The sequence below is a fragment of the Anopheles ziemanni genome, chromosome 3 (assembly GCF_943734765.1).
Source record: "Anopheles ziemanni chromosome 3, idAnoZiCoDA_A2_x.2, whole genome shotgun sequence".
NCBI classification, from domain to species: Eukaryota; Metazoa; Arthropoda; class Insecta; order Diptera; family Culicidae; genus Anopheles; species Anopheles ziemanni.
Window position 1 is genome coordinate 28,249,051 of NC_080706.1, and position 21,321 is coordinate 28,270,371.

The 21,321-nt window shown below is 41.6% G+C and overlaps 1 protein-coding gene across 1 annotated transcript in view; it reads right to left on the reverse strand.

Moving 5' to 3' along the window:
* LOC131284473 (protein slit-like) overlaps nt 1-21,321 on the reverse strand; it is an 80,151-nt gene that overhangs the window by 12,144 nt on the left and 46,686 nt on the right. The window lies entirely within an intron of this gene.

The window sequence follows — 21,321 nt, forward strand, 5'->3', positions numbered from 1 at the left end:
ACTGCAAGGACGCATTACATATCCTCGTATACAGCAAACAGGGTGAAATCAATTGAAATTGAAAAGTGGTAGCCTTAAAAGAGGGTTGGTTATTTTCTTTTGAGGAGTTCTGCAAATCGTTCGATTATTCGAATGGAAATCGTCAAACAAACCGTGTTAGAGGCGTGAAACACCCTTGATGGATACCGAAAAAGCCAAAGGGTTCCCTCGAGAGTAGACCAGAATGCCGAAACAGAAGTACTCTCCATCGTCATAATCGACACCGATATCGAATTTCCGTAGTGGAATCACATTGCCGAGTTTCCTTTTATGCGATCAAAAAGTGCGTGTGACTGTCGTCAACAATTTGCTGAATGCAAATTTTTCTATCGCTCCCCGGAGTCATCAAGCATGCAGAGTAAACAACAGCCTCCCATCCCGTGTTCAAAGCTGTTTCGTTACAAATGGCCGCACAGCAGGAAGTCCGCACCAGATCGATAAAGTGGGATGAAGTCATTTGCTACCATTTGAATGGCTAGTGGTGAGTTTGTCATTCGATACCTCTTCCACCTGACGGCGTGGAGTTTGCCATTTTTCTTTGAGGTTTTCAAGAACCGAACAACGAAGAGGAACAACAACATAAGAGAAGCAAGCAAACATCTCGAGCATCTACGCTAGAGCATTAGGCATGAATGAAAAAATAACACAAACGGCAATTTATTCTGATACGATGCTACACACCTTCACATGGAACCATGCGGCCAAAGACAAGCAGGGACATTCATTTTTTCCGATGGACCTGCTGCTACTAACAGGAGGTTCTACAAGCAACCTACATCAGAAACACTTCTCAGAAATAAAATATTAGTTCATCTATCATTTTGCGCCTTTCAACCGTCTCTTCGTCAGCTGGAAAAAGAAAATCCACAGGAACATCCGCAATTTCCGCTCCTCCCTTCCATCCCACCAGTCGCCAAACGGATGAGTTGCGTGAGGCGAATACTTAACCGACTAAATGCTCACTCGAGATAGGTGCCGAGAGGCTCGTGCCGTGCGAACGATCTTTTCCCATCGTATCGCACAAATTGGAATGTATGAATATTACTTCCCAAGGATCCGACACAGACAAGGGACGTTCTGAAAAATGATACAATTTGCGTACGGGAACTAGTTCAACCGTTCGTGAAGACTAAGTTAGAGGTTTGTCGCTGCTGGGTATCGTTCAATCATGCAATTGCCATCAATGTAATCACAACGCTATTCAAAGTGGTTTTCTCTCCTGTCCCTCCTGTCGTGAGCTATCAGAGGAGGAACATGAAATTGATCCACTTTATCTAAACTGCATCCAGCTGTTAGATAAAGCGTGGATGGTGGTTTTCCAAGACGATGTTTAAAAGTATCACCGTGCTCGCTAAAGAATTTGATGTTGGCCGTGGTTCGGATGCTATCGCCATGTCGAATCTTTATCGAGTGTCCTCTCCTAGCGACGGTTGTCGGATGTCGGTTGAAAGGATTTTCTCGACATGGCGACGAACAGTACCAAAAGGAAAATACTACCACCAGGCAGGCAGGGGCAATAACACCATGATAAGACTTTTGAATGGCTTTGGTGTTATCGTAAATCTGATACCTTCTCTACTCTTCTGACTGGAGGAAGTTCCGTCACCGTTGATTAAAGGTTTTATCTATTTAGCGTCTCTTAATTTGCATTGGAAAGTAACGTGAAGCATGATGCGAGTTAGAGCTCACCCTTAAGCCCATGAAGTGTCTATTTTGCGAGATGCTCCAGAATGTTGATTTCACCCAATACCTACAGAAACTACGTTAATTTGTCTGCAATCAGTCGACTAACAGAAAACACTTTCATTGTGCTATTTGGAACCGAATCTAATAATTGTGCTATTTAGAACCACTGACACAAGGATAAAAGTACGTCAGTGGTCGGCAGGCGTTAAATGAAACCATTTATAATCTGTATGTTAATGCACGAAATGCCAGTTCAATGAAGACATGTTCAATGGTTATGGTGTAATTCTTCTGGAGAAAAAGGGTGTTCAGTATCTTGATGTTGAGCTAAAGTGCAGTACTTGGAGTTATACTTACACAAAAGAAGGACATTTCTGTATTTACCATAGTCAGTTGAGCTTGATTCACTTACCCTGGAAGAGATAAAGAAAAACAAAGTGATAAATGTAATTGAAAAATGTGTTTCGATTAATGGTATCATGATTGACAATAGCAATGGGTAAACGATAAAAAATTAAACGTTTGGTAAAACATGAAAATGCATGATTTTAAACGATCAGATATGGAACACCACAACAGTTTCCACTATTTATGGCATTTCAATGACAATTGATGGTGATTAATCAATTAGTATGCATTAATTAAAATGCATTCCGAAAGCGAAGCGTTTACTGAATTACGAGATTTCCATCAACCAGAATCGATAAATAACTATTGAAACCCATAATGTAAATGAGCAGTTTAGCTGGACTTAAACCATTACCTCTCATACCGCGCTCTAGCTTTCTAATTATGTGCGGTTGAATGCGGTATAAATCGAGGCAGACAAATGCGGTACCATCATATTTGTGGGCACGTTGTTTGTTTTCACGATCAATAAACAATTGGCATGTACTCATTGATTCGTTTTCCGATTTATCCCTAACCAATGCATCATTACCATTTGGTACATTGGGGTGACTAGATTTAGAGGTTAGTGTTGACAAAGGTGTCAGAATATAATCGTAAAAGCTACAGTCTATACGGAATACCAGGTTGTCCTGAATCATAATCAATAAGAAATATGGTGAGGTACGCTCCTGCAATGTACCTCTCGTTGCCTTCCAACCGATCGATTTTCGTTCGCTCTAGGACAAACAAAAGCTGTCTTATGCAACTGGGATTCGCGTTATCTCATCCCTAGCTATTCCGCCGCTATGCGCTCGATTAAGTTCATAAATTTCACCCATCGTGTGGTTGGCGAACATGTCGGACAGGAGCATCACTATCCGGTGGTACGGCTTTGTCATCAAAATATCGACTAGGCCGCGGATTGAGAGCCCTTGCCAACAATGACCCGGAATAAACCGATTGGGAACGAAAACAACCACCACGACCAACCGTTGACACGGCGCGTCGAGATCCGTGTATGTTTTGTTAGCTACATTGCTGGTGCAAGTGCACAAAAAAAACTTTCACAGTATTATGCAAATATTGATGTATGAAACCCCTTTGTTTTATCCCGCATACAAATATACCAACGCCAAGTGCATCGGATATTGTGGGATGCGTCGTCGTCGGACAATAATATGTTATTGGGACGCTGTGCAACTGTTGTGACAAACTTGATGTCGAAGTTCTGCACACATGCATGCCTTGTGGATGATAGTACGCAACGATGGTAGGCGATACGTTAGTCATCCGATAAGTCAACCACTATGCGTATGAACAGGTTCTGCAGCGCAGGGATAGTGGTTCTGTTTTATGCTTGACATGCGTACGCAGTCAGTGCTTATCCATTGACGTATGGTGTAATTTATAATTGTTCGTGGGTTTGTTCCGTGCAGCATACGGTTGTGCAATATCAATGCGTACCCTCCTGTTTCGTTGAGAACTGATTGAATTTAGTCTATTATGAATGGTTCAGCTCATTCACTATTCTTAAACTCAATACTGTCAAGTTATTTGAACGTTATTACTAAGCTGCAAGCTGTTCGAAGTCGTGATAATAACACTAATATTAATTTAATCGTTCTGCTTATTACTCCCAGATATATCTGACACATCGACGACGGTTTTGTGTCTTCCTGAAAAAGATACCGGTTGGTATCAATCTAACCCCCAAAAAGAGGAGCCTGTTCAGATGACTTTGATATTTAAATTACAAGAACAAAGAAATCAACAATGAGATCACATTATTTTCCATCGAAAACGATTCCAAAGGTTTTTTCTGCTGCCCAAATTGAAATATGAACAAATATCAGATTTCTTTCGGGGTTTAAGTTAAATTTATGATGGGTTTTTTGTTTCTCTGTAAATCTCAGCCGATAACAATCCTTCGTTGGCACGGGTGGGAAGATGCTGTGGGATTTAACTAAAATCCGTGGACAAAAAAACCCATAAACTAAGACAACCGGGGATAAGCACAAGAAAGAAACATGCCAAGGGATTCCAAAAGGGCTGGAGCGCGATGAAAGTGTGTTCAAGAACCGAGTTTTCGTAGTGAGCAGTGAGGGTGTCTTTTCTTCATAAGACGGTAACCTAATACGGATCATGTTCGTGGCTAAGCTTTCAAAATACAACAAATTTAGCTTACTACGGCCGGAAAATTGGTACCATATATTACAGGCTTTCGTGGCATATCCTTGAGCGAAGAGCTGGCGATGACATTTTTAGGCAGGGCATTTCCGTATACATAATTTACAAGAAAGAAGATAACTTTCCTTAAGTCGACTGGTGCCATGCAGTGGAGTTTGGAGCGCGTTAGAGTGGCCCAAGAAAATGTTGGAAAGAGCAAGGAACTTCGTTACTCAAGGATAAATTATTTTAACCCTTTCCACTCGAGCGGCGCCGATACGGCGCCCAGCAGTAGCGTAGCACCAACTCGAGCGGCGCTGCTACGGCGCCAAGCCGGTTGAAGCTAGTGAGCCGATCGAGTCTTACTCAATTTGCAGTTCTTGATCCATGCGCTTCAACGTTCAAAGAGACATTTTTATATTTACGATGAATTAATGAATGAACTACATAACTGTAAACTTTTTCTGCGTTATTTGCCGCTTTTTCAAATGCATCTCTCTAATGCAAAACATCTAATAGGACATGCCAAAAATGCATTGCTTTCATTGAAACTGCTTATGCTTGACATATTTGAAAATTCTGTTGGTTTTTTTGCAAATGCATGCTTGTTTACAATTGATACTGTTCAACTCTGATTATATACCGGACCATCTTTCAATTTTTTCGTCATGGTTCTTGGCAATAATTTTTATAGGATACAGAAAACATTTTCCGTTATTGACCGGTTACAATTTAGTACTTGTCAATCTTTGAATAAAATTAATGAAGTTTAAAGAAATTTTGTTGAAATCTGAAGGAAACCCTGGAAGATTCAGGCCCCCTTGCGAGCTCGGGGCTCACCGCGGCCACTTAGTCCCAGCACCGTTAAATCCGCCTAGGCGTTTACCAATTTGGTCAATTTCGCCTCGAGTTGCTGGTTCGCGCAGGCGAAAACGCTTTCGAGTGCAAAGGGTTAACATAAAATAAGAATTCAAGGCTTAAGTAAGTGTGCAAATAAGTAGTCAAATGTATTTCTCACTCTTACCGTTGAAATTTTTCAACAGCTCTTCATACATGAAGGAACTAATAGGATTAGTTCCGTAAGTTTTTCCATAAGATATAATTGTAGGTATTATATTAAGCATAAAAATAACTATGAAGTTTTGTGAAAAGATACGTCACATTCAACTAATGCAAGTGGAAGATCCATGCCAATTCATACCATTTTTCTAATAATGTAACAGGAGCCACTTTTATCATTCCTCTCTAAATCGATCATCGTTTGGCGGAACCGAACAAAGGACGGAGCGGCTCAGAAACCAACGTCAAATATTGATCTTCGTTCATCAGTTTTTTCCCCAGCAGAACCGTGATTTGCCAACAGGAGATTCCTATACTTTACGACACTATCAGACACCAAGGCAAACACACTCGGCCCTTCCCTCCCACGGCCGTCCGACGGTATCATCCATCTCTTCGCTGAAACCGAACGGAAGTAATCGATGTCCATACTCAAGTCATGATAGAAATCTAGGAATCCTCTTTCCGATGGAAGAAAGCTTACGGGGATTCCTAAAAGAATGTTGCCGATGTAGAAAGAAAAAAGAAAAAAAGTAACATCCCCAAACTTAAGGGCATAAGGCAAACGGGAGGCAAAAAAAAAGGAACGAAAAGGGCGGGCCGGAAAACCAATCCGACAGAGATTGCCCGCGAAGGCGTCGGGAGAGCAATCACGAGACTCGATTGGCGAATTAGGAGTTCCATTGATGTCGGATCAATAATACCTCTCGGTCACGAGATTGGCTGGTCCTTGCACAAGGTTGCACTTGAAAGTGATGGAGCTTGATGTTGATAGAAAGAGCTGGTATTGAAGTGAGCGTCCCATTTCGCCCGAAGCATTCGTCGGCAGACGTCCTCCGCTTGCTGGCCGGCTGCGCGCCTAAATAAGCTGATGTAATTTGATTGCTCTGCTGCCTCCATTTTTTCTTCGCCATTCTGGAAGGAAATCGGCAGGAAGAAGCGACGAACATCTTTTCCTTTTCCTTTAACAGACCAAGGGTACGTTTTTTGGGGATTTTTTTTCGGAGATGAGATACCGGGGCTATCTTGAATAAAATCGCCAGAAGTATGCCAAAGCCTGTTTGAGGTCGAAGAACAAAGTTTCTCGAAAAAAGGATCACTTTCTGAAGAAAAGGGTTCGATGTAGCGGACATCCTCAAGATGCGGGATACAGAAGATTCTTGGGAAATTTTTAAAGCAGAAAACCTACAAAAAACCGACGCGTTAACAACAACCACAAGGTGGACTGTTAGTGGTCGAAGACAAAGCCGATCAAGATCCTTTTCGGCCATTAGCCCATATTAGCGATAACAGACGAGCACGTGCCCTGGGGAGAGCCAATTTTCTAAGATTAAGTTCACCATGTTCCGTTTCTAGCAAGCTTATTTCACGTAGAAGATAATAACCGCACACATCGGTGCTAGTGCCTTAAGGCAGGCTAGCGTAATTGTGGAATGGTTCAATAGATAGAAACACAAACTCAGAATGGAAGATGACTATACTGAGCACGGAAGTACATTTGGTGTGGCATAAAAAATTCATAACCTTCGCCTTTAAGACATCCACTATTGCAGAACATCGGCACGATGTTCCTTCTCCCGAGTCAAGTTTCTTTGAAAAGGGAGTAAACTCCTTCTCAAGTGCTGGTTAGGAAGGTGCAGTATACTCAGAAGCCTTCCTCTCACTAAACAAGCGAAAAGTTGGTATAGTGTCGTAGACAAGAACCACGGGAATTAGAACCTATAATGAAAGAATGCTGCAATATTTCACACTTTGTCTCTCTAGGGAACGTTGCTTGAACTCCAAGAAAAGAACCTCTAACTTTGGTCGATTTAAGTTTAGTTAAATCCCGTGAACCAAGCATGATAAAAAGTAGAGAAAAAACTCACTGTGAATACGAACCCTTCTTAGTGAAACCAAAGAAAAAATGAACTTCCCATGAATGCAGAATAGCGTTTCCTCTCCATTTTAGCTACAGTGGGTACAGTCATGATACTTCCGGCTGTATCCTTCGACCCTCGTTTTGGGAAGCTTTATGGCTTTAAGTAAATTTAAAAAAGTAAACGAACATAAAAGCTAGCAATGGTGCCAGATTCTGCACCTTCTCAGAAAAATATGTTCCCATTTCCAGGGCAACTGCCTCCGAGCAGTTGTTTTAACGAAAAATGTCTGCAGTAATCAATTTACCTTCGTGAATCTTTTTTTGCAGTACAATCCTTTTTTATGTCTGAATAAATCGGCAGAAATGGGAAGAGGTTGGTTGGTTGTTTGTTTATTTGTACTTAAATCGCTATATTGGAAAGGGATTTGGAGCTGTACAATATAATATGTTTTATTTAAGGGTATTCGAATAATAGAATAACATATTAATCCGTTAAAAAAAAAATCTATAATCTACAGTGATTACATTTTCGTCGAAGCCCTGAATTTCTTCAGGGCATCTTAAGATAGAAGAGACCAAATTTGCATATTCATTTTGATGTGACAGGACAATCAATCATGTTGCTGAGAAAATAACGTCACCTTCGAAAACAGTTATTGACAAATCAGTGATGTGTAAAGTTAACACAAACTGATTTATTGTCAATTTCAGCATTTCCATCAGATCATGTTCGATTCTTTTAACAACGAAAAACCGCTGGGAAACTCCTACAAACAACAGGTGCAAGAAAGAATGTATTCTTTAAAATCCTATATTCACGCGTAAAAGCTTGCATGTATGAATTTTGAATCTGTTGAAGCATTCAATACATCATCATAAGCTTTATCAATTCCGACTCCTTTTACCCCTTTTCAACGGATTTCATCAACCTGTCGACATCCAGCATCCTCCGGATGGAACAAAATCCTTGTCTTCTCATCTTCCTGACGGAAATGGAATCGGGCAGATGGTGAAAATTGAGAAAAGTAATCTCTCACTCCCAAAATGAACAAGCGACGCCGTTGCTACTCTGAAGCAATTTGAGTCAATATTTTTCCGATTTATTAGCATTCATTGCTATGATTTATGCGTACGGAAAATTCCAACGAACCACCGAAGCCTGCACGATTTCGTGCAGAAGAACGTCGTTCTTTTATTATTACACATATTTCTTCCGCTCATTCCGTTTTCATGCTTCAACGCCAGTAGAAAACTACGCAGCCAAGACCGAACCGAAGCACGAGCCAATTTTAGATAGCTGCAAATGAGACAGGACAAGAAGGAAAACCAGCACCGCGGATACCTTGGTAGAGAGCAAGGGGAAACGATTTGCCAAAGGAATGAAAATGAACGAATAATGAGCATGAAATGGAATGCCGCGGGCAGGCGAAAGCGTAAGAAAAAATCCTAGCAGAATCACTTTCTTGGCCACCTTCATTCGAGACCCGGGCAACCGGAAACGCCGACACCAGCGTGGGTTGGTGTTATATCATGAAAAATCTTGGCACGATTTTTCTTCGTTGATTGCACACAAGCGCACGCTCGCCGACTAAAAGCCACACACAAAAACACACTCACAACCGGAGAAATCTCCCCGAAGAGAAGAAATGGGATGGAATGCTACGCTATCGGTTATCAGATAGCAAAAATTAATTGAATTAAAATAAATGACTCGCGGGATGGGGGAAGCCCGATGGTTTGCGTTGATGATAGAAGGTGTGGAGGAAACCATAACCACCGCACCTGAAGAGAAAAACGGTTCAGAGAAACCTGAGTCCTGCCATCGTCGCCGCCTCGGATACCGGTAAAATATTGGAGCAAACCGGAACGTGGTTGGTTTTGGAGGTGACTTATTGGAGCGGTGGAGACGGGAAGTGCCGGTAGCTTGGGTGAAGATTTGAACGATTTATTACACTTCCAATCTTGGGCCATCTATTTTGGGCAGCACCAATCCGACGCTGGAACGTTGATTGAGCTTACGCGAAATGAAATTATTAGATATAATTTTATTGATCTGTTTAGCACCTTGCTTAATATTTTTGGATGACGAGCGCGACAAACAACTTCCAGCGGCTGGCGCCCAAGATAGGTAGGAATGAATAATGGGAGGGTCCGTTTTTGGAGACCGTTTCACCAGACTTCCTACCCGTCGTTTGTTTGTACAGCCGGCCATTTGCTGCGCCTACGAATGGCGTTATTATCTGGCGCTTGTTCGTAATGAAATGGCAATAACAATAAAATTTTCCGGCTACCTTTCGGAAACCGCCCTACGATGGAGTATAGGTTATTCGCTCTTCCACACCTAGGTTTTCATGCTGCACGCAATACCGTTCGTCTATAGTTTTCTTCTGTTCTGCCGGACCGTTCCAGGCCTATGTCACCAAACTGTACGGATCTATGGTTCTACAAAAAACTTGCTATTGCTCGATAGACTGCACACCACGTACACCAGCGAAACACAAAAATGAACCAAGGTGGAAGGAGTGAAAAAACGCCTCCCAACAGCCTGCGGGAAAATTCACCAACAACGATGGTGGAACGCCGTGACTCCCTATTAATTATATGATATATATCTGACACCCCGCCAATGGTTGTCGTTTCCATAAATTTATACACTCGCCTTGTCCCACCTTATCGCCACTAGGGTCGCGGAGTCGGTTGTTATGGCGAGCCGACCAACAGCTGAGCTCCACAAGGTAGGACCGTAGACTGGATTACCGTAAAGGCTCTTTAGTTTCTATCGAAGCCACAACGACGGAGGAAGAGCTAGACCGATGGAGTCGTACTCCTGGGACACAGGCTGTAATAGGCCACCGACTCGTGTCTATCGCTGCAATCGCTCGTTGGAGATTGCGATTGTTGTTTTAGCAGCACTATTTATTCCCTTGAATAGGTACATTCTTTGCCAGTGCTCGGTTATGTCGCTTAAATTGCTTTTTCCTATGCCTACGAACAAGGTGTGTTAACGATATGTCGCCGGTAGACATGGTTATATAGTTTCGTATGAAAAAAAGAACGGTAATTGGAATAACCCCCGGCATAGAAAAACTTCTTGAAGAGAATAAAACTTAACTATTTCATGGAAACAAGAAAAAAGATAACGAAAAATTTAAATAAGTTTCCCTAATTGATCTTATCTATAGTATAAACAGGGTCAGATACGAAGTACGGAAGGAAAACTTCAGTAATGGTTTAGGTTTAGTATACTTTTGATTTAATGAATTTAATAATTTTTTATTTAATTCATACTGAAGAGTGCTCCCTAAAAGAAACGCGGAAAGAAACTACTAACAACAAATTTTCATATTCCACATAAAATTGGGTCAAAAACAATATTAACTATCGAGCTTAATAATTTAACTCCATTAGATTGTATCGAACTTTCTACTAAACATTAAATGTCAACTTCTTTATCATGTCGCCTGATTTATGCTAATGGCTCATTCAGTGTCCAAAGTAACTTTCTACTTAGAACACACTATTAAATTCTAAACAAAACTTTTGTCCATGGACCAAGCGGTATTCGAGCCAAATTTCGAAATATGAGGTATGCCACACCGCACATACAGTCCGAGATTGCTTGAGGTTAGATGCAGCACCATCCAACAAACCCTTTGGAAACTATTCTTCCGACTGTCAACAAGCCTAAACGAGCACAAACTTTTCCATGCACCGCCGAAGGCCAACTGACCAAGAAGGTGGCTCACCTCGGGTAGAAACAAAGTCCATCAACCGGAAACCTTTCATCGAGCAAAGGAAAGGCAACTTCCTGTGGAAAACTTTTCCACATGTGAGCGATTCCATGAACTGACCACAGCACAGAGTTGCTTACAGTGGAAACAGCTCGTTGTGGAAATAATGCAAATATTTTTGATACGCTTTTCGAAATGGCCGGCATTTCAATGTAACACGTTTTCGGGTTCTTTTCCTGTTGTTTTTATATAGAATAGTTTCTTGTCAGATGAATGGGAAAGGGAAAGTTGGTTTAAAAAAATAAATTAACAGGAAGGAAATAGCTTAGTCAAGACTGTAGCAAGTGGATATCGCTGGTGGGATGCCAACATTCGGTCCGTAAATATTTATGATATTAGATACGCAATCTTTCCTGAGGATGTCCTTTCCAACTGGACAGGCGAGAAAAAGGGAACGGTTGGATTCCAGCATCGGTCAGGCCCTTATTATAATGTCGTTGGGTGAAAAATAAAAGTTTTTCAATTTGGGTTCACAACTGCTTTATTTTGTTGTTCGTGGCTGCTTCAATCCATTGTATCAAGAGACAAACGACACGAAGAAAGTCTTTTCTGAGAAAAGAAAAAAATCTTATATTTTTAACCGAGTTCCTGCTACATCTTATATCAAAAGACCTTTTGTTGAAGAACCGGATTAGCATGCATGAAGAAAGCTCGATATCATTTTCAATTTATGCCTCACACGTCGTTCCCAGAGCGTCAGTTTTCCAATGTTTTACAATTTGTTCTTCCCCCCCCAAGTGGAGCTGCTAGCATATTTTCACACAATACAAACCCTACTAATGAAAAGCCTGAATGAATGAAGACTGAATCATTTGAAAATTGGAAAAATATGTATCCCAACTTCCTAATGTTTCTAACTGAGAAACACTGTCTATGAATTGATTATTTTGATTAAATTTGAAAGGTATCTCCATGATAGAAAACGTTTTCAATATTTGATCATAACAAGAAAGAGAAGACAAGGTTTCAGAAAGTTACTAAATTGCTTGGTGGGCAAATTTGGAAATATCGGTCCCCTACGCGGTTTGGTGCTCATTGAAAAAAGGGACGAAGGTAATGTTTCTTTAGCTTAAGGAAAATTCGAACCATTTTTTTAAGTGTGCAGAACACTACTGCTTTAAAACAAACTGCCATTTATATAAAATTAACTCAAGTATATTGGAGATGCTTGGAGAAGCTTTACATATTTATCAGGTGTAGAAAAGAAAAAAAAATCTTAAAGAAACTGCATATTCACATAATAACATCGACAAATGCTTCAAGTAAGCCCACTACCGGCCCACTCAATTGTCTAAGGCTTTCTTGTTTTCACTCAGAAACGCACAGCAAAGGATAAAAGCCATAATTAACCTGAAGGTAAACGATAACTTTTTGGGAGTCATGAAAATTCTGATATGAAAACATCAACGAAAATTGACCGATATAGGCACACAGCGTCTGAAGAACGTGGAAGGCTTCTTCAGTCACCAATAAACGAAGGAAAAGGGCAGGAAAATAAAAAAAAATAGATTTACGTTTATGAATATTTTGTCTGGTCGCCAGCGGTCAATCTTCACCCGGTTGTCCGGGTTTTCTTAGGAAGACAAACTTTTCCGAAAAAAGTGTAAAAAGAAATTGCGAAATTCAATTAAATACAAAAGAAGGCAAAGAAAGGAGCGTAAATCAACAGTCTACGCGGGGACATCAAGGGTTTTAGAAATAAGATTTTTTTTAAATTTCACTCTTCTTTACCAGACTAAAACGATGAAGATCCATTGAGAGAAAAGCTCTGCGAGACATAATTATTAAGCTTCTTTCCAACAAGTACCGATTACCATACGGTGCCCTTTTTCTTTTCGAAACCGATTTTCGACGGCACAACAACGTTTTTGGCAGCTTTACATAGTATTTGTGCGTGAACGGCTTTAAGCAAGTAGCATAATAAAACGCACTACTCAAGGACACTTTTTATGTCGCTTTCTCCCGGGTAACCATTTGCGCGAACATTTACGACCCTCTTGTTTTTCGCTAACTGAATGTCCTTCCTAACTATAAAAACCTGTTCCTGTTGGTCTCTGTTTTCCTTCTTCCACGCACGCAGTTGGGGCGCTTTTCATCACAGGACAACAGTTGGTCACACAGAACACCATGCACAGATACATTTCGCTGGTCCGAATGTAAAAATTTCACCCAAAATCGAGCCAGGACACCGTTGTCAATTCGTTGCGCGCATGCTATCGGGCAGTAAAAAGTAATTAACCAACGAAATAAATTCCCAAAACACACGAAGTCAATAATCGTAAACATACCGGCAGCGGTGGGTTGGCTTCCATTTGTCGGATTCTTTTGGGTGAGTGTGTCGGTGCGAATCCGGCCGAGTGAGTTTATTATGTACGATTAAGTCCCTGCAGGGTTTCCTTGCCTGCGACTGTGTCCTTTAACCGAAGAGGGAAGGACCAAAACTCATGAACTAAAGGATAACATGTTCCACCGAATATGTTCGGGGAGCCACCGGGCTGTTTTACTCGCTTGTGGTCGTGTTCCTGCATTCGAGGCTCATATCTGTCCTGCCCTCCAGGGAATTGGAGGCTCGTTTCAGGGCGGTAGAAAGGAAACAAATGGAGCTTCCGGCTCAGTTCGTGGCTTCCGTCGAAAGATAAAAGCGTTAACAGTGCAAACGAGTGACAAATTTTCATTGCGTGCGCCACAACTCACGGCACAGTGGGACTAGCGAAACCCACTGAGAGGATGGTTAATCACCGAAAGCAAAGAAAAACTGCTGAGCGTAAAAGCAAGCAGTAAGCTGAAACATGCGGGAAGCATTTTCAGCAGTTTATTATTCAAGAGGCGTTGTATTCCACATCCTTCCCTTCCACGATGAAGATGGTATAACGTTCCATGTGTTTGTTTAAAAGGAAGTTAATGGTTTAATGATGAAAGTGTCATAAACCTTGCTTAAGTGAAAGTGATAAAGTGATCTTGCCATAGATTAATTGTGTCTTTGAGGATAAATTGAAACATTGGAATTGTGACAGTTATGAATAATGCTATTAGGTACGTCTTATTATCTAGCTAACGGTTACTGAACTGTCTCGGATAATTATGACTGCCTTTCCGCAAATATTCCAACCATTCTCACTCGCAAGAATGCAATTCAAATAAGACATGTTTTGCCACTTCTTTGCAGCACGAGACCACAATCTCTCCTATGAAATATTCGTGATAATGGAACGTGATCAACAGAGAAAAACAACTTTGGGTAAAACCGGAACAGCCTTTTTAACTTAAATAAAAGTCGTTGGTAATGGATAACCGAGTGAATATTATGCAATGCGAAGCCTAATAATGCTTTTAGAGGAGGTTTTCTGTGCCCATCAAGCGATACAATCCTTCCTTTTAATTTGCTACCTGCTTATCGGCAGACACCAAAAACCTACATTATGCAGAAAGCATACCGGGAAGCCGAATAAGGATAGGTTAATTATGTGAATATTTAAATTTAAATGTCACCCCAACATGGAAAGTAATGCTTAATATACACCTTTATCCATCGAAGCTCGGTGTGGCGTTTGTCTTTTCACTTCTAGAACGCGCGGGACCAATGGAAAGTTTGATCCTTTTTCCGCCCATCGTGGCTTGCGATGGTGAGGATAAATCGGAACCGGAGTGGCGCCTGGCGTTAGACCGTCTTGGCCTCGAGTATCGCCAAGTGGAGAGTAATTAGCATTAATTGGAATAAATTACATCACCGGGCGCATCGAAAAGACGCGAGTGCGAAAAAGGCCGTAATTAATATCGCCTTGGCAAAGATGGGCGGGGCGGAAGGCTGGCTAGTCTGGAACTCTAGATATAAGACTAGACAAACAGTATCTCTAGCCCAGCCTAGCTCGGAGCTTCTTCTCTCGCACACTTTAGTGATTCATGCTGGCACTTGAAAGATAATGGGATAAAGAATAGTACGACCAGATACGATAAGCGTTGAAATTAGCAAAGAAAAACAGTATCACTAAACATGTTTGTTAATAGTCGACGCAGAATATCAAAACAAAGAACAACACGAGCTTCGCATTCAGGAGAGCTAAGAGCTGAAAAGAAATATATAAAAGGCAAATTTGAGAGCAAAACATTTAAATACTTTAAGTAGCTACTATTCTGGTTTACATTTTATGTGCTTTTTTCTTCTTCTTTAAGCATGAAGAGCCTTGCCACGCTCTACCAAAGAAAACGTTCCGTGAATAATTAATCAGGATCAGTTGAACTGTTTTTCTCTTCCTTCAATCGATGTCACAGGCGTCCTGCTTTATCGCGGTCACAGGACACAGGAGTTCGGTTAAAACAAATGACATACAATTAAAGCTACCGATGGTGAAAGGTGGCGCAAAATTGAATCAACCCTCGCCGACGCGCCTTTCGTCTTGGTCTTGAAGACTTACGATTCTTAAAGGTAGAGCAAGGAAGGAAAAGTAAAACCCATCGCCCCATTCTGCTTCATTTTATTCTATTTACTTTCCTCCTTGCCCCAAACAGCCGCCATTTCCGGCTGGTTCCGTCCAAGCAAGGCTCAGAACGGGGGTGTGAAAATGTACCAGTCCCACCTTTTATATCATGCTTCGTTTTCCCTCTAGTTTTTTCAAGTTTCCCTGTTTCTTTTGGCGAAAAGGTGGCAAGTGGATCGGCTGGAGTTTGCCGTGCGGGTTTCGACAATGGTTACGTTTCATTTACCATCATCCATTTGCCTTCAGACGTCTCCGACGGAAGCGTTCCAACGCTCCAGTGGTTCCTGCGGGCTCCAGACTGAGTACCAGAGTTTGATGGACAAAACAACATCCTCCGCTCGAAGCGAAGGACATGAAATGAGGCATGGCACGTTGGGAGGTGTGGGAGAAAATAAACTGGCTGCTGCATGTTTCCCGAACGAGTGATGCACATTCCAGTCACGTAGCATTCTTTTTCAAACAATAATTTGTGCATTTCCAGGTCGCCCCTTTCGCCCCGGTTCATCGTCTTACGACTCCATCCTTCTGGTCTCCGGTTTGCTTCGCTTATTTGACGCCGACACCCCTTTTCACCCGTCTAATCCATCCCCCCTTCAAAGTAGCCGAACGGATGCCCGCTTCCGGAAAACCTTCCCGAACGGCGTTTACGTTCGAAGGATTCTGCAAAAGCGCTGGAAGGCTAACGGCCCCACACATAGTAGCGTCAAACTGGCAGTTTGAAAAATTCAGCATCCCTAGTAGACACACACGTACACACTCAAACCCTTGCCGAAACCTTTTAGGAAGCAATTTTTTCCCCATTTGCACCGCCAGGCGTCCAACGCCGTCGTTGCAGTGGAGCAAATTGCGATTTCCGAAGCCGAAGCGAAACAACATCCCAACGCACGCATGTTACGTGTTGGTCAGGGACTCGTTTCGCTGCTCCCCCATTCATCCTCCGTCCTGCTTTGAACGTGTAGGAAAGGAGAAATATTTTATTGACGTTTCTGTTCATCAAAAATTTAACTAAATTCGTTCCCGTCTGCTCCATCGACCCGTGGTTCCGGAAAAGGTGTGAGTGAGACGATGCGGATGTTTCCACGGTGGCGGCAGTTGCTTTTGCAAACATGCACGTGAAGGAATTATTACAGCACACTTGGGAGTAAACCTTTGAGAAACAGGCTTTCACGGGACTATCCCGACATTCTGTACAGGCATTCATTTTTTGTAGCTCAGTTTTCTCTTTCATTTTTATCGAAAGATATGAATTGGCATTTCAATTTTGGAGCAATCATGGATGATGCTTCAATTTGAACGGTCGAAAATAAAATAAATTCCAAGTCTGCAAAGAATGTCGAAGAATTACTCGTATCGTTAAGGTACCAAGAACTCAACCTCCATCGGGTGAAATTTCTCCGAGATCCCCAACCTTAGCAGAACTCAAACGCGAATCGAATTACGTCTCCCTATAGTTGTTCCATTAGTTGGCTGAAGCAAATTGAATTAGAAAATGCAGCATTTCTGCGACAGCTTGGGAGAAAGTATGGAATGTAAATGAGCATTGAAGGCCAGCTGGTAGCCGGAAGGAATCACCTACAGTGACCGGCAGGGAAAAGTGCCCACTTCGAATTTTGTTGATTTTCGCTCAATATTTTTTTCTCAACCCAACTAAATATACTGCAAGTATTTTTCGTAAATTGTTTAACATATTTCATATAAGATCCACTAATGAGTAAGCGAAAACAAACATATTTTGATTTCGAGAAAAAAATAATAAAAAAAAGTATCTAAAAAAACAGTGACATGGAAAAGTGCCCACTAAGGCTATTTATTAATATACATAAAAACAAATAATAATAAATACATCTTAATATTTAATGTGCCCTCCTTTAGCTTTTAGCACTTGTGCAAGGCGCTTTGGCATGCTCTGCACTAGGTTTTTAAGGTGTACGGGATTTAATTCATCCCAAGCGCGCAAAAGAGCCTCAAAATATTGATTTTTGTTTGAAACACCAGTCTTGTTCACCCTGGAATCAAGAATTGCCCACAAATTCTCAATCGGGTTAAGATCCGGGCTCTGAGGAGGCCATTCCAAAAGTTTTATACGGCAAGACCGGAAGAAAGCCTTCGTCTTCTTGGCAGTATGTTTTGGGTCGTTGTCCTGCTGAAAAACGTACTTCTCTTCAAGGCCCGTCAGGATCAGTGAAATCTCCAGATTTTGTTGCAGGATGTTTATGTTTATGTTGTAATCTGCAGTTTTAACACCGTTAATGTTCCCAAGGCTCCCCCCCCCCCCCCCCCCCCCACCGGACGAAAAACAACCCCAGAACACCATATTGCCTCCTTCATGGCATACTGTGCCCTGGATGTGGCGAACCTGCCGCATTGCCTCCTTCGATCTGCGCTGTATACGTTCATGCCATCTTCGATTAAAAAGTTCAAATTTTGATTGGTTACATCACAGAACCGTTTTCCAGTACTCTAGAGGCATAGCAGCATGTTCCTCAGCGAGCTTAAGACGCTTGGCCTTATTGGTCATGCTCATATAAAGAAGCCTCCTAGCAAGTCTGCTCTGTAACCCGTATGCAACAAGCCGACGACGGATAGTTCTTTCGAAAACTGATGAGTGAAGTGTTTCCATGACCTCTCTGACAGTTACTTTTGGATTTTTTTGATCTCACGAATGATCTTAGTGTCCATGCGTGCATCTGTTTTGCACATGTCTCCCCTACCAGGGCGATCCGCCTACGTTTAAAATTTCATTGTGATTTTTCCTACCGCTGCCTTGTGGATTTCGTGCTTTGAGTGAATTACTTTAATGTAAATGAGTGTCATAAAACATATTTTATGCAATATAATTTCTTGAAACACTTAAATTAATTAGATACCAAAACCTGATATTAACAAATTGTATATCAACAACCAAACATGAATTAAACACGTGATCATACATGTATAAACATCAGAAATGGTGCTAACAAACCTAAAAAATATTAAAACACAATCAATTGGTTGGCCCTCAATGGAAAAGTTTATGCAAAACTCGAAATTTCAAAGTGGGCACTTTTCCATGTCACTGTTTTTTTAGATACTTTTTTTTATTATTTTTTTCACGAAATCAAAATATGTTTGTTTTCGCTTACTCATTAGTGGATCTTATATGAAATATGTTAAACAATTTACGAAAAATACTTGCAGTATATTTAGTTGGGTTGAGAAAAAAATATTGAGCGAAAATCAACAAAATTCGAAGTGGGCACTTTTCCCTGCCGGTCACTGTACAACGGAAACAGTTGTATTTCACGCCACCGGATAACCCGGATCACGTAAAAGACAGCTGTTGCTGGCAAGGAATGTTAATAAATTACCGAACGTGTACCAAATTAGTTCGGTGTGATTGGATCGCCAGCCACGGATTGTAAAACAAAGCCGTTGACGGGTTTACTCGAGCGTCGAGGAGATTGGAAATTAAATTACGCTTGTTGAGTTGCTGCGTTTCGAGGTGAAAGGAAATGTTTCCGACCTTTTGGGGAACCTCGTTTGGGTACGTAATTAGAATGACATCTAGGAAACTCCGACACGGAAGAAAGTTAGAGCAACAATGTTTCGCTGGTCTGTGATTATGGAACCGTAGTATTTTCCCTCTTCCGACGCGACCCTTTTCACAGCTCGTTGACAACATCTCCTACTCCGAATAAATTCGCACTTACTGGTCGGCATTGCGTGATAACGCAGCTGAGACAGAGCACGTTGTATAAAAGGTTTTTGCATAAATCTTTCTATTCACAAATAACTTACTTAGTAGTGGAAAAGTTCATCACTCAGATGTTCTTTTTCTAAGGTTTGCAAGATAGTAATGTTCAGAACACTGAAGCCACAGGAAATCCTGTTCAAGTTCTACATTCCATTTCCATCTCCAATCCGTGCTTAAGCGAACTAGTCCACTCGACAAAGTTCCGCTGTTTACAAAGTTGTCTGGTGTATTTGGCTGGAAAGTTTTACACTTTACCCAGCCTCACCATGGTATCCACCAGAGGTGACCTTCCCACTCACTTTGAGCCTCCCTTTTTAACGTAGAATCCAACGAGACCGCGAAGCAGGCTGTATAACACGAGTCTGTTCTCTGCTACTCAACAACCTTTTACACTTTGTTTTTTTTTGTGCGTGGCATTTCGCTGCGAGAAAATCCACTCGACACAAAACTGGAAAGCTCTCCGACCAACCTTCCTCCTCGAGGAAAGTAGGTCCGCACCGGATGTTTACTATTTAAGCGAATGTTACCTGTTGTTCAGGCACGTGTGAGGAGTCGGATGGAGGGTGTGGCGAATTTAATTAAAATATATTGCACGCCATTTATCAATCTTGCGCCTAGATGTTGGTATTCTGTAGCATCCTAGTATGGGTACGATGAAGCAGGGTCTCTTTTACCTTCTCTGTACACCTATGTCAGGCAGCAGATTTCAAATAGGTTTTGGTTGTATAATGCAAAACAAAAACACCAAAAGTGATACTCGAAACGAACCATTACCGGAATGATGTTTCTGTAGAGCCACATTAATCCACTGTGGTCTTCATGGCAACTTTTCATGATTAACATTCAGTTCGCGGATGAGAACCCTTCACCCGTGTAAGGTTTCTAATCGGATATCGAGTACACTAACACATACGGTTTGGAAACGAGTTTCAAAAGGACACCCCGAAACAAACAGCATACCCCATTTAATCCACCTGTAATACGTTCGTGGTACAGGAATAACCTTCGATCCGGGAAAGGCGATGAGTATTTGTTATGAAAATAATTAACAACGCGTTCCAATCTACCAGCGACCGCTTGCTCTAACCGTTACACGATTCCATGGTGTGAAATCGATACGTTAACCATTGCAAAAGTTCGTAAATCTCTACGAACCGCACTCAGCGTGGCAGAAGAGGCACCGAAACGGGTTTTTGCCGAACGATGGATTGAAAATATATTTTTGATGGTGGGGTTGGGAGTGAAAAATAGTCTTCCAATTAATTCGACGTGCGCTCCGTGCACCGTTTGTACCAATTACAAACCCGTATCTGATGCAGACAATTTATTTTGAAGTGCGGTAGGAGGAGAGAGCAACCAATGTTTCGATGAAATCAGTATTAAATGGGGGAAACAATTGAGGGACAATTAAAGTCAATTTAAAGGTTGGATGAGACTCCGCAGGAAATTTAATACAATGCACAATGCCCCTGAAAAACGAAAGATATTGGTACACATAGAGAACAGCGGAAATGAAACGTGATGCAGAGATTATTAGAATAATTCAATATGGTCATCCGATTGATCGGCACGTGGAATGAAGAATGCAATTGATCAACAATTTGACGCCATTAGGTTCGAAGTCAAAAAGATAGGCGGAATTTAAATCTACCCATAGTGCACCCTACTCCTGATGTCAAAAGACTGCACAGTTTATGCCGAAACTGGACCCAATTGTAAAAACGATCAACCATCATCTTCATTGTGGCGGATTCGTCCATCACGGTTGTCATTTATTCGATCAATTAGTTCCCGTCGTTCAATCCAACCGTTCCAGTGGAGTCTGTGGACAAATGTAACTTTCACCCTTCGGATGCAGGCAATCAAATTCCTCGTAACGAATTTAAAATTAAAACTGTTTACTGTCTGGTGCAAGGTTGCTGCCCTGGAAGTCGTCATGCCCGCTTTGACTCTTCAACTGTTTGAGCGCGTGATTGAATTGAATTAGTAATGGCTCGTATGCGTTTTTTGGGGGATGCTCATGGTCAAATTGACTACCGTCTAACGTTGAAAGAGTCTCCAATGAAAACGATTTGATATGCCGTCATCTTGTGCAATGCTTGGAGTCCAAAATAACCAATT